At 44.4% G+C, this 12,008-nt stretch overlaps 1 protein-coding gene across 1 annotated transcript in view; it reads right to left on the bottom strand.

The window, feature by feature from the left end:
• CNTNAP2 (contactin associated protein 2) overlaps positions 1–12,008 on the bottom strand; it is a 1,690,081-nt gene that overhangs the window by 980,714 nt on the left and 697,359 nt on the right. The gene's annotated exons all lie outside the window — the stretch shown is intronic.

Here is a 12,008-nt window from a genome sequence, read left to right as displayed (position 1 = left end):
CTCTCTCAGCCTGCACACATAGCCAGCAACTGAGCTGCTCTTTGGCCGACTTGCCTGGTGTGGCTGCCGCTGGCCTTGTCGGCAAGTTTGCCTCTCTCTGCCTCTTCCCTGCAGCTTTGTCAAAGGGGCTTTTGAGAAGGTGCTTGCAGGCTGCAACAGGGCCTGCAGGAAGCTGGGCGGGTGCACCAACTGAGATAATTTGCAAGGGGGGCTCCGAGATTTCGACTGCCTAGCAGCCTCCACAGGGTTTAATCTAGCACTGGGGTCATGGCCTACCTCTCTCTCTGACTCTCTACAGTCCCCCTATATGGCTAAGAGACAGTACAAAGTCTTTCGCTTCCACCATTTCCAAAAGCAGGAAATTAGTTGTATAACTTTGGAGCTGAGGGAAGGGGCAGAAATCAGGGTAGGAATACAGTGACATCAGAAAGGAAAGAATTCATTGGGGGTAAAATGAGGAAGATTGTCAGGATTTAGCTGATAATTTTGTATTTAGTAAAGATGCTGATCCTGAAGCATTTATATCTGAAGAACTGCATGTGCACCCAAAAGCTTACACCCGGAATAAAACTTGGTTGGTCTTAAAAGTGCCACTAAACTCCAACTTTGTTTTGCTGTTTTAGACCAACACGGCTACCCACTGGCCCAAAGACGGTCCCTGGAAGAAGGGCTATTTGACCCGAAATTTTGGACCAGTTCTCCAGTTGTCGGACTTTCATCAACAGAAATTATTTTTGGACATTGGTCACATAAAGCACAATAGGAGTGGCGCGTGTTGTGGATGAATTTTTTACTGTACGGTTTCCTGCTTATTGCATATTACGTACATTACTGAAATCAATTACAGTTGGATTTGTTAGTAAACACAGATATTTGCTTAATTTTTGAATTGTACGCTTGCACGGAAAGGGGTCTGGTGATGAAAATGTACTGGGCTCAAAGCATGAGGACGCCCAAGAGATAGTGAGTTCAGCTCTTTATTCAGTGATTCAGCATCGTGAGATAGGAACAGAACTGTCTGGCAGGACCAATGGCCCTGCTTATAAGCATGGAAACCTCCCCGCCCAAAAACTCATTACCACCATCCCATTACACACAACTGTAGGTTAATAGCTGGCCTAACGATCCCTGATGGGCCTCCTTCCTGAATCCCATTGCCATCATCCCATTACACACAACTATAGGTTAATAGCTGGCCTAACAATCCCTGATGGGCCTCCTTCCTGAATCCCATCGCCATCATCCCATTACACACAACTATAGGTTAATAGCTGGCCTAACAATCCCTGATGGGCCTCCTTCCTGAATCCCATCGCCATCATCCCATTACACACAACTGTAGGTTAATAGCTGGCCTAACGACCCCTGATGGGCCTCCTTCCTGAATCCCATTGCCATCATCCCATTACACACAACTATAGGTTAATAGCTGGCCTAACAATCCCTGATGGGCCTCCTTCCTGAATCCCATCGCCATCATCCCATTACACACAACTATAGGTTAATAGCTGGCCTAACTATCCCTGATGGGCCTCCTTCCTGAATCCCATTGCCATCATCCCATTACACACAACTATAGGTTAATAGCTGGCCTAACGATCCCTGATGGGCCTCCTTCCTGAATCCCATCACCATCATCCCATTGCACACAACTATAGGTTAATAGCTGGCCTAACGATCCCTGATGGGCCTCCTTCCTGAATCCCATTGCCATCATCCCATTACACACAGCTATAGGTTAATAGCTGGCCTAATGATCCCTGATGGGCCTGAATCCAGGTGGCTCTTCCTGAATCCTTCCTGAATCCAGGTGGCTCTTGTTTTAGGGTCTCAAGCTCAGCCAAGTCTCTGCTGGCCCTAAGGCCAAACTCCAGTTCCCATAAATAACAGTGATGTATCCTACAGTCACTCCTCCGTGGTCCCACTGGCTTGTGTGACTCAATCCATATGGACCAGCAGTAAATCAGAACAGAGATCCCATTCCTTAATATTATTTTCAAGAGTGGCTAATGTTCCGTTTCAGAGTTCTGATCACCTGCAAATGCCAGTAGTTGGGGAAAAAAAGAAGAAGCTGTGTGTAGGCTTTGAACCCTGTTTCAGAGAAAGGGTGTGTTTTTTTTAAAGGTTCCCCTTGAAGACTGTCAGAACTTCAGTCTGTCTTAGATTCTTCCAAGAAGTTTAATGTGATTCTGGTGAAGTCATCAAAGAAGTTATTTTAAGAATCCTAATTCTAAAATGTCAGCTGTTCTTGTGAGAGTTGCATATGTGACTGGGAATCAGGAAAGCCAGAAATCAGTTTTATGATGCACAGCAAGACTGCTCTTTCATATTAAAGTACCTTTGGTTGGGCAATAAGCATACATCAAAAGTGAAAGATTTAGATTAGAATCTGGGCATAATTTAGAGCAGTGCTAAAAAATGACTCCATCTTGCTTATCTAGTGATGAGTACAACTTTGCTAAACTCCCCCTCTGTCCAGAATGCTAGACTAAAGCTTTTGAAACACAATTACATGCTTTGAATTGGCAAAAGTTCATGAACCGGAAAGAGACAAATCATTCAGCGTTTGCATGGAACACAATCAGCCCAGAACTGTGCTGCAAATCCTATGCCTTCTGACTGAGAAGTCCCACTCAGCAAAGTAGGATTCCCTGTAGGGCGTGAACAAGACTGTAACCTTAATATGTCTTAATATCGGATTCCTCTTCCAAAGAGCTTCATGTATGGAGTTCTCATTTTAGTCTAATAACAGCACTTTAAGTTGGGTTAGACTAGCCTATAACCCCCTCTATAGATGTTAAAAAAAATTGTGTACACTGTATAGAGCAGGGGTGGTCAAACTTGCTTAACGTAAGAGCCACAAAGAATAAATGTCAGATGTTTGAGAGCCACAAGACATGGACATCAGATGTTTGAGAGGAGGAAGGAAGGGAGGAAGGAAAATAGATGGGAAGGAGAGGTAGAAAGAAAGCAACTTTAAATGCCTTCTCCAAGCCAGCCGATGGGGTGGCGGAGGCTTTGAGAGCCACACAATATGTGTGAAAGAGCCACATGTGGCCCCCGAGCTGCAGTTTGCCCACCCCTGGTATAGAGGAACCTGAGAGTAGGGTTGAGTCTGATAACCTCACCTGATATCTGCATTTTCAGCCAAACCTCTGCGGCAAGCCCAACATGCGTGTGTGGATGTGTTTGTGTGTTGGCTCTTTGGGCTTTCTCAATCACATGGAAGAAGAGACTAGGATCTGAGGGAGCCAGGTTCAAATTCCTACTCTGTTATGGAAGCTCGTTGGGAGACCATAGACCAGCCACACATTCAGCCTAACCAGTTAAGGTTGCTGTGATGCTAAAATCGAGGGCGGGGGGGAGGGAGAATGTTTTAAGTTATTTTGGATCCCCATCAGGGAGAAAAGGGGGGTGCCAATGATACAATTAAATAAATAGGCCTCTACTTGTACACTCATAAAAGGCAGAGCTCACTGAGTGGATATTGGGGGGACGTCAGCTACTGAGATGTTTAATCACTAACATCCAGGGCTTTTTTTGAGTAGGAACGCATAGGAACACAGCTCCCACTGGCTTGGTGTCAGGAGGTGTGGACTAATATGCAAATGAGTTCCTGCTGGACTTTTGCTTCAAAAAGTCCTGTGCACAACAATGGTGCCATCAAGGGATGTGGCCTAATATGCAAATGAGTTCCTGCTGGACCTTTTCTACAATAAAAGCCCCGCTAAAGTCTATTCCTGGTTGCTAAATTTAGAAAGTGCTTCTTTAAGAGTGACTTCTAGATCAATATTGATTTAGTGGAATGGAGGCGGGTTTGGAATTGTGTGATACCTGGATGAATTTCTATGAGCTTAAAAGAAAAATGTCTTTAAAAGTTTGTTTAAATGGTAAGTCATGCCAAACCAGGATTTACAGAATGACTCATCTATGGCGAACTTGTTACATTTTTGTCAGTTGTGTTGAAAGCAATTGTGTTGAGGGATGGTGGCTCAGTGGTAGAGCATCTACTTGGTAAGCAGAAGGTCCCAGGTTCAATCCCCGGCATCTCCAAAAAAGGGTCCAGGCAAGTAGGTGTGAAAAACCTCAGCTTGTGACCCTGGAGAGCCGCTGCCAGTCTGAGAAGACAATACTGACTTTGATGGACCAAGGGTCTGATTCAGTATAAGGCAGCTTCATATGTTCATATATGTTCATTCATTCAATCAGCTCTTTTGGAAATTGGTAGTTCAATTTGTTAATAAAATGTTGGGCTACAATATAGCCCTTGAGACAGAAGTTATTCTCTTGGGTTAGTTATAAGGGCACAATAGCCCTCCACGGGACTCGTTTAATAATAATAATAATACTTTTTATTTATATCCCGCCCTCCCCGCCAGGGCAGGCTCAGGGCGGCTCTCAACATATAAATATATGGGCAGGATCTCCCAGAAGCAGAACTCCAGAACCTCTAAATTGTATCGTGCTCTTTCTTGCCCCTCCCCCCCAAAAAATACTTGCTTCTGGTCTCCATTGTTGACACCCCCTGTGAGAATATTGCTGAACTCGAAGCTTTGACAAACTTACTAATACTTTTCCCCACAAAAAAATGGGAAAATAACGAAAACAGATAAAGCAGACTGATGGGAATCTTCCTCATGCCACTGTGGCCACATAGGAGAAAGTAATTTAAAAAGTATGATGGGAGTAAGGTGGTATTATGACAATTATAATTCCAGAAGCATTTTAAGGTAGATGCTGAGCTGATATAATTCAGTACACCTTCCAGTGATGTCAGGGGTTTCTGGCATATGCAAATGAGTTATGTAAATGAGTTGCGCTAAAGAGCCCCAGCACCTCTTTTTCTACAAAATGACCCCTGTCCCTCCAGATGTAGAACTGGCTTTGAGCCTACTTGGTGGTGGGAAATACTATCAAGATTGTGTACTGGATTCACTACAAGGTGCTGGTTATTACCTTTAAAGCCCTATATGGCCGAGGACCTGTCTACCTTAGGGACCGTCTCTCCCCATATGTTCCCCAAAGGATACTCAGATCTGGGACACAGAATCTGCTATCGATCCCTGGGCTGAGGGAGGCAAGTTTGAAGACCACCCCGTGAAAGAGCCTTCTCTATAGTGGCCCCCTATTGGTGGAACCAACTCCTGGAAGAAGTAAGAGCCTTGCGGGACCTTGTTCAGTTCCACAAGGCTTGTAAGACAGCTTTGTTTCAACTTGCTTTTAACGGATAGTAATATATGAGGATACTTAAGAAGGCTGAAGATATCAAGAAGAAGAAGATATTGGATTTATATCCCGCCCTCCACTCCGAAGAGTCTCAGAGCGGCTCACAATCTCCTTTACCTTCCTCCCCCACAACAAACACCCTGTGAGGTGGGTGGGGCTGGAGAGGGCTCTCACAGCAGCTGCCCTTTCAAGGACAACTTCTGCCAGAGCTATGGCTGACCCAAGGCCATTCCAGCAGGTGCAAGTGGAGGAGTGGGGAATCAAACCCGGTTCTCCCAGATAAGAGTCCACACACTTAACCACTACACCAAACTGGCTCTCCTATCAGAATTTAACATTAGCACCAAATTGTTTTAATAATGTTTTAATTGTTATACTGTTCAAAGTTTTAATTAGCCATTGTTCTATATCGTAAATGCTTTTATTGTTGTGAGCCGCCCTGAGCCTGCTTCGGCGGGGAGGGTGGATATAAATCCAATAAAATAAAAATAATAAGAAGAACATAAGAGAAGCCATGTTGGATCAGGCCAATGGCCCATCCAGTCCAACACTCTGTGTCACACAGCGGCCAATATGTGTGTGTGTGTGTGTGTATACACACACACACACACAAATATACATACATACATATACACACACATACACACACATATATACTGTGGCTCATAGCCACTGACGGACCTCTGCTCCATATTTTTATCCAATCCCCTCTTAAAGCTGGCTATGCTTGTAGCCGCCACCACCTCCTCTGGCAGTGAATTCCACATGTTAATCACCCTTTGGGTGAAGAAGTACTTCCTTTTATCCATTTTAACCTGACTGCTCAGCAATTTCATTGAATGCCTACAAGTTCTTGTATTGTGAGAAAGGGAGAAAAGTATTTCTTTCTCTACTTTCTCCATCCCATGCATAATCTTGTAAACCTCTATCATATCACCCCGCAGTCGACGTTTCTCCAAGCTAAAGAGCCCCAAGCATTTTAACCTTTCTTCATAGGGAAAGTGTTCCAAACCTTTAATCATTCTAGCTGCCCTTTTCTGCACTTTTCCCAATGCTATAACATCCTTTTTGAGGTGCGATGACCAGAATTGTACACAGTATTCCAAATGAGACTGCACTATCCATTTATACAGGGGCATTATGATACTGGCTGATTTGTTTTCAATTACCTTCTTAATAATTCCCAGCACGGTGTTGGCCTTTTTTATTACAATCGCACACTGTCTTGACATTATCAGTGAGTTATCTACCACAACCCCAAGATTTCTCTCTTGGTCAGTCTCTGCCAGTTCACACAACATCAACTTGTATTTGTAGCTGGGATTCTTGGCCCCAATGTGCATTACTTTGCACTTGGCCACACTGAACCCCATCTGCCACGTTGACGCCCACTCACCCAGCCTCAACAGATCCCTTTGGAGTGCCTCACAATCCTCTCCGGTTTTCACCGCCCTGAACAATTTAGTGTCATCTGCAAACTTGGCAACTTCACTGCTTACTCCCAACTCCAGATCATTCATGAACAAGTTAAATAATAACTAAAATTGCAACCGATTTATGGTGACCCTGGGATGTTTTTAGGGCAAGAGACATTCAGAGGTGGCTTGCCATCGTCTGCTTCTGGGGCATGATCCTGGACTTCCTTGGTGGTCTCCCATCCAAGCACTAGCTGAGGCTGACCCCGCTTAGCTTCCGAGATCTGACAAAACTGGGCTAGCCTGTGGACCATCCTACTGTTAAATTTGCAGGAGAAACAAAGTGATAAAGTTAGAACCTGCTTTTGAAGGATGAATAATTTCACTGTGTGTGTAAAACTGCCTTATTAAGTAAATTAACATATTGTCAAAGGGGCCAGAGACATCACATTCGTTGTTCGAATAAAATTTACTGAGCGCCCGCTATTGTTTATCATGCTATGTCAGTAATAGGTTAAGACAGAAAGTGTTCTCTTCCGTGTTACGTGATTTATTATAACGCCTCTTTGTTCTGCTCTGTAGCTTGGAATGTGAAATATATATGTTGAGTAGTATTTTTTTTGGGGGGGGGGAATCGAATGACAAAAATTAACCACTGTTACAGCACAAGACTAGCCCAAGCCAGGCTTTTCCTGGTAAGATGGCAACCCCTGCATAGCCTCCGTAACTCCATTTTGGTTTTCTGCTAGTGCTTGACCTCCAGTTGCTTGGGAGGATGGTAGGGTTTGCCAGTCCCCAGGTGGGCAGAGGAAAACAAAGCAAAAGCTCCCGTGAAATCCAGCCTCCAATGAGTCAAAATATTCTGTACACTGTAACAAATATATATTTCAATTCCATAAAGTAATAAATTCAGTTCTTTATACAGTTCAAGGAACAATTCAGTCGGAACACCAGTCCCTCCTCTTCCAACAAAACAATGCTCGGACTTTTTCAGGAACGTTCCAATGGAAATAGTGGATGTTCAGTCAGTCCAATTCATAAACAAGTGCAGCCAGCAATCCATGAGGCGAAAGGTTTGTACTAGTGCCCCGGTTTCCCATAAGCTTCTTCAAGCTGAATGCAGAAAGTAAAGGTGGCCTCTGTACCCACTCTGATAGGGCAAAGGACTACCACCACAGGAAAGACTTGTGACCCAAGTATTGCCAAACAGGCAGTCCCGCCACTTTAACGGCTTTTTACATTCTCGCTGGACTTGCCTGATCGCTGTCCATCAGAATATTACCAACAGCCACTTCCGGCTTGGAAGCGTGAAACGAGCACTAATATGAACCCGTTGCCTTATGGATTGCTGGCTGCACTTGTTTATGAATTGAACTGATTGAACATCCATTATTTCCATCAAAACTTCCCTGAAGAAGTCTGAGCATTGTTTTGTTGAAAAAGGAGGGACTGGTGTTCCGACAGAATTGTTCCTTGGACTGTATAAAGGACTGAATTTATTACTTTGTGGAATTGAAATATATTATATATTTGTTATAGTGTACAGAATATTTTGACTTATTGGAGGCTGGATTTCACGGGAGCTTTTGCTTTGTTTTCCTCTGCCTTTTTTTGCCATGATTCTCTTTTTTGGTTACACAGTCCCCGGGTGGGGGCAGGGGATCCTCTGGTTTTGGAAGCCCTCCCCCCACTTCAGTGTTATCAGAAAGCAGGGTGGGGAGGATGTCTGCCTGACACTCCATTAAACTCTATGGAGACTGATTCCTATGGGGTATAATGGAGAATTGATCTGTAGGTATCTGGGGCTCTGGGTGTGTGTTTTGAGGTAAAGGCACGAAATTTTCAGCACAGCATCCAGTGCCTCTCCTCAAAACACCCCCCAAGTTTCAAAACATATTGGACTAGGGGGTTCGATTTTATGAGCTTTGAAGAATGTGCACCTATCCTTCATTATTTCCAAATGGAGGGAAGGCTTTTAAAAGGTGTGCAGCCCCTTTAAATGTGATGCCCAGAACTCTCTTTGGGAGTTTAGTCATGCTTGTCACACCCGTGCTCCTGGCTCCATCCCCAAAGTCTCTTGGCTCCATCCCCAAAGTCCCTAGATATTTCTTGAGACAGACCTAGGGACCCTAGATGATGGTTGGCAGGCCACTCCCAAGGGAACATTCTCTACATTTTTTTTTTATAAGCTCCCTCTTGAATTCTTATCTAGAAACCTGAACTGTTTCCCTCTTCCATTGGGTACTAGGTGAAAGATATGGCTTGGCTTTTCTCAGTGTTTAGGGGTGTCGCTTTGATTAATGGTATGTTTGAGTTGTAACCAGCAATTAGGATATAAAATGTTTAGGTTTAGCTATGTGTCTCATCTCGGATTGTGGCTACCTTCTGTGTGTGTGTTGAAGGCTGGGGGGAAAGCCTACTATTTCTACAAGTTTGATCATTTATTAAAATATCCTTGTAAGTAAACTTGTATCTTCCATATTGCTTTCTTGGGATTGCTTGCAAACCTTGCATAGAAGAGGAGCGTGAGAGCGAGGTAAGGCTAGTGAGAAATTGGTCTCAGTTTTACACGTGGGTAACTAGGGCTAGAACATATTAACTGGATGTGGCTGCTGTAAAAAAACACTTTTTTCTGGTATTAGTGCATCTAGAATGTCAAACAGAAAGCTTTTTTGACTGCTGTTTCCCCACACAGTTGTGTTCACCACATAATTGTGGTGGTAAGCATGAAATGGGCAATGCATGCGGTGGTGATCCCGCAGAAACCTCCGTAGCTATGACTGACACAGCCACAGAGATGTATGCATCAGCCAGTTCACACAGTGACCTTCCTCCAGCTGGCCATTTACTTGCACAAACAATCTGATGGAGAAACTGAATAGCATGGATCGGCCCTCAGATACCACATTCTGAAAGATTAAATATAAAAAAGCATGTCAAACACAGAGGAGGAGGAGCGCGGCTGCCCCCCCGCCCCAACCTGCAAATAATTGCATCAGTGCCCATATCTTAAAAGGTTTCAAGCAGAGTGATTCTCTTTGGCCGCTGTAGGTCAATCCAATTGTAGACATGGAGGTAATGTGTAATTCCTTGCCTTCTGTGTCTCCTGCCCCCAGTTACATCTCCTATGTGAATGTATACACATTGACCTTGAGTGAAAAAAATCCTGCCAGAAGATTTTCTACTCCTTTTGTCAATGCAGCTCACATAACAAAATTCTCACAGAGTTACCTTGCATTGTAGGAAAAGACCAAAAAAAAAAAATATCTATACTGTTCTAATAAGGTGATCTGGGAAACTGATCTTACGTTTGGAAAAATAAGCAGTTTGGCCATGACTCTTCAAACAAACATGAGAAACCAACCTGATCCTACAATACCTCTGATATTCTTTTTTTTTCCTTTGGCACTCAGCTAAACAACAGAGATGAGTGCTAGTGTGGTATTATTGTTTGCATGTTGGATAAAGGCTGGGGGAACCTGGAGTTGAATCTTGGAGGAGAAGAAGACGACGACATTGGATTGATATCCCGCCCTCCACTCCGAATCTCAGAGCGGCTCACAATTTCCTTTATCTTCCTCCCCCACAACAGACACCCTGTGAGGTGGGTGAGGCTGAGAGGGCTCTCCCAGAAGCTGCCCTTTCAAGGACAACCTCTGCCAGAGCTATGGCTGACCCAAGGCCATTCCAGCAGGTGCAAATGGAGGAGTGGGGAATCAAACCCGGTTCACCCAGATAAGAGTCCGGACACTTAACCACTACACCAAACTGGCTCTCAGGGCGGGGGGGGGGGGGGGCAACATGAGAGCTTTATATCAGCTGTGTGACATAAGGTTGTCAATCTCTCCAGATGGGTCCAGGAGATCTCCTAGATGACAGATATTTGTTCTCCTGGAGAAAATGGCTGCTTTGGAGGGTGGACTGTATGTCATTATATCCCACTGAGCTCTGTCCCCTCATCAACTCTGCCCTCCCCAGGCTCCACCCCCTCAGGAAGCCTGATCTTGTCAGATCTCAGAAGCTAAGCAGGGCCAGTCCTGGCAAGTAATTGGATGGGAGACCTTCACAGACTACCAGGGCTGGAAGGCAAAGGCAGGCTGTATCAAGCCTCTTCTCTGAATGTCCTTCGTGCCCCAGTAGGGTTGTCTAGAGGTTGCCATGACTTCCAAGTATGGGCACACAGACACAAATGCAAGAAAAGCCAAAACGGCCAAGGAAACACATCTAAAACAAACTCCTTATGTCCTCTATTACAAACAAAACAAAAACGCAAGGGCTCTGCAACCTGCAATGAAGCCCATGAAGCTCATTAGATGACATTAGGCCAGTTTCTGTTTCTCGTCACCTAACCTACCTCACTGGTTTCTGTGAGAGGTTAATTTATGAGGAGAAAAACATAATTTTCTTGACGGAAGAGTGGGATGAAGCTCTGCCACGGGACTAATGACCGTATTTATTTATTTTAATATTCTATTACCTTTTTTTATCAATGGGTTTTGTTTTTAGCTTTTTCCTGTCGGTTCTCTGTGTTTATCTGAACGACATAATCAGGCTGTATGACTTTTATCTTATAAAGAATCTACTGTCTGTATTACTGTAGGATGCATCATGCTGATTTCCTGATGCACAAGCAGTGGTTCTTGCTTCAGTTTATGTCAGATTTCTGCTTGGTTTCAGATTTCGACAATCCAAGCCACGTTCCCTCTAAGCTGCAGAGTCTTGTGAGCAAAAATTCTACTTTGTGAGCTACTGGCATTAAAGTTGTGAGCTACTGCATAAATGATTGTGCTCTGGGATCATCCTTCCTGAGCCGAGACAAAAATGTGTGCGCTGGAGGCTAAAAATCTGTGAGCTAGCTCATGCTAACTCAGTTTAGTGGGAACACTGAACCCAAGTCCTATTGTATTGGCTTGTTCTGCGGAAATCCACCTTGAGTCCAAAAGAGAAAGGAAAGGAAAGGTCCCCTGTGCAAGCACTAGTCGTTTCCGACTCTGGGGTGACGTTGCTTTCACAATGTTTTCACGGCAGACTTTTTACGGTGTGGTTTGCCATTGCCTTCCCCAGTCGTCTACACTCCCCCCCCCCCGCAGCAAGCTGGGTACTCATTTTACCGACCTCAGAAGGATGGAAGGCTGAGTCAACCTCGAGCCGGCTCCCTGAAGCCAGCTTCCACCAGGATCGAGCTCAGGTTGTGAGCAGAGCTTAGGACTGCAGTACTGCAGCTTTAACATTCTGCGCCACGGGGCTCTTTCCCAAAGAGAAAAGAAGACTATAAATAACAATTCAAAATAAATATTATGGGGATAATTGGCTCAAGGAGACAGCATGAAAATCAAGCGTCATATGGGACTGGTTCACACAAGACAG

Source organism: Heteronotia binoei, chromosome 10 (assembly GCF_032191835.1).
Source record: "Heteronotia binoei isolate CCM8104 ecotype False Entrance Well chromosome 10, APGP_CSIRO_Hbin_v1, whole genome shotgun sequence".
NCBI classification, from domain to species: Eukaryota; Metazoa; Chordata; class Lepidosauria; order Squamata; family Gekkonidae; genus Heteronotia; species Heteronotia binoei.
The sequence above is the reverse complement of the archived record's forward strand: the minus strand, read 5'-3'. Positions and strand labels throughout refer to the sequence as shown.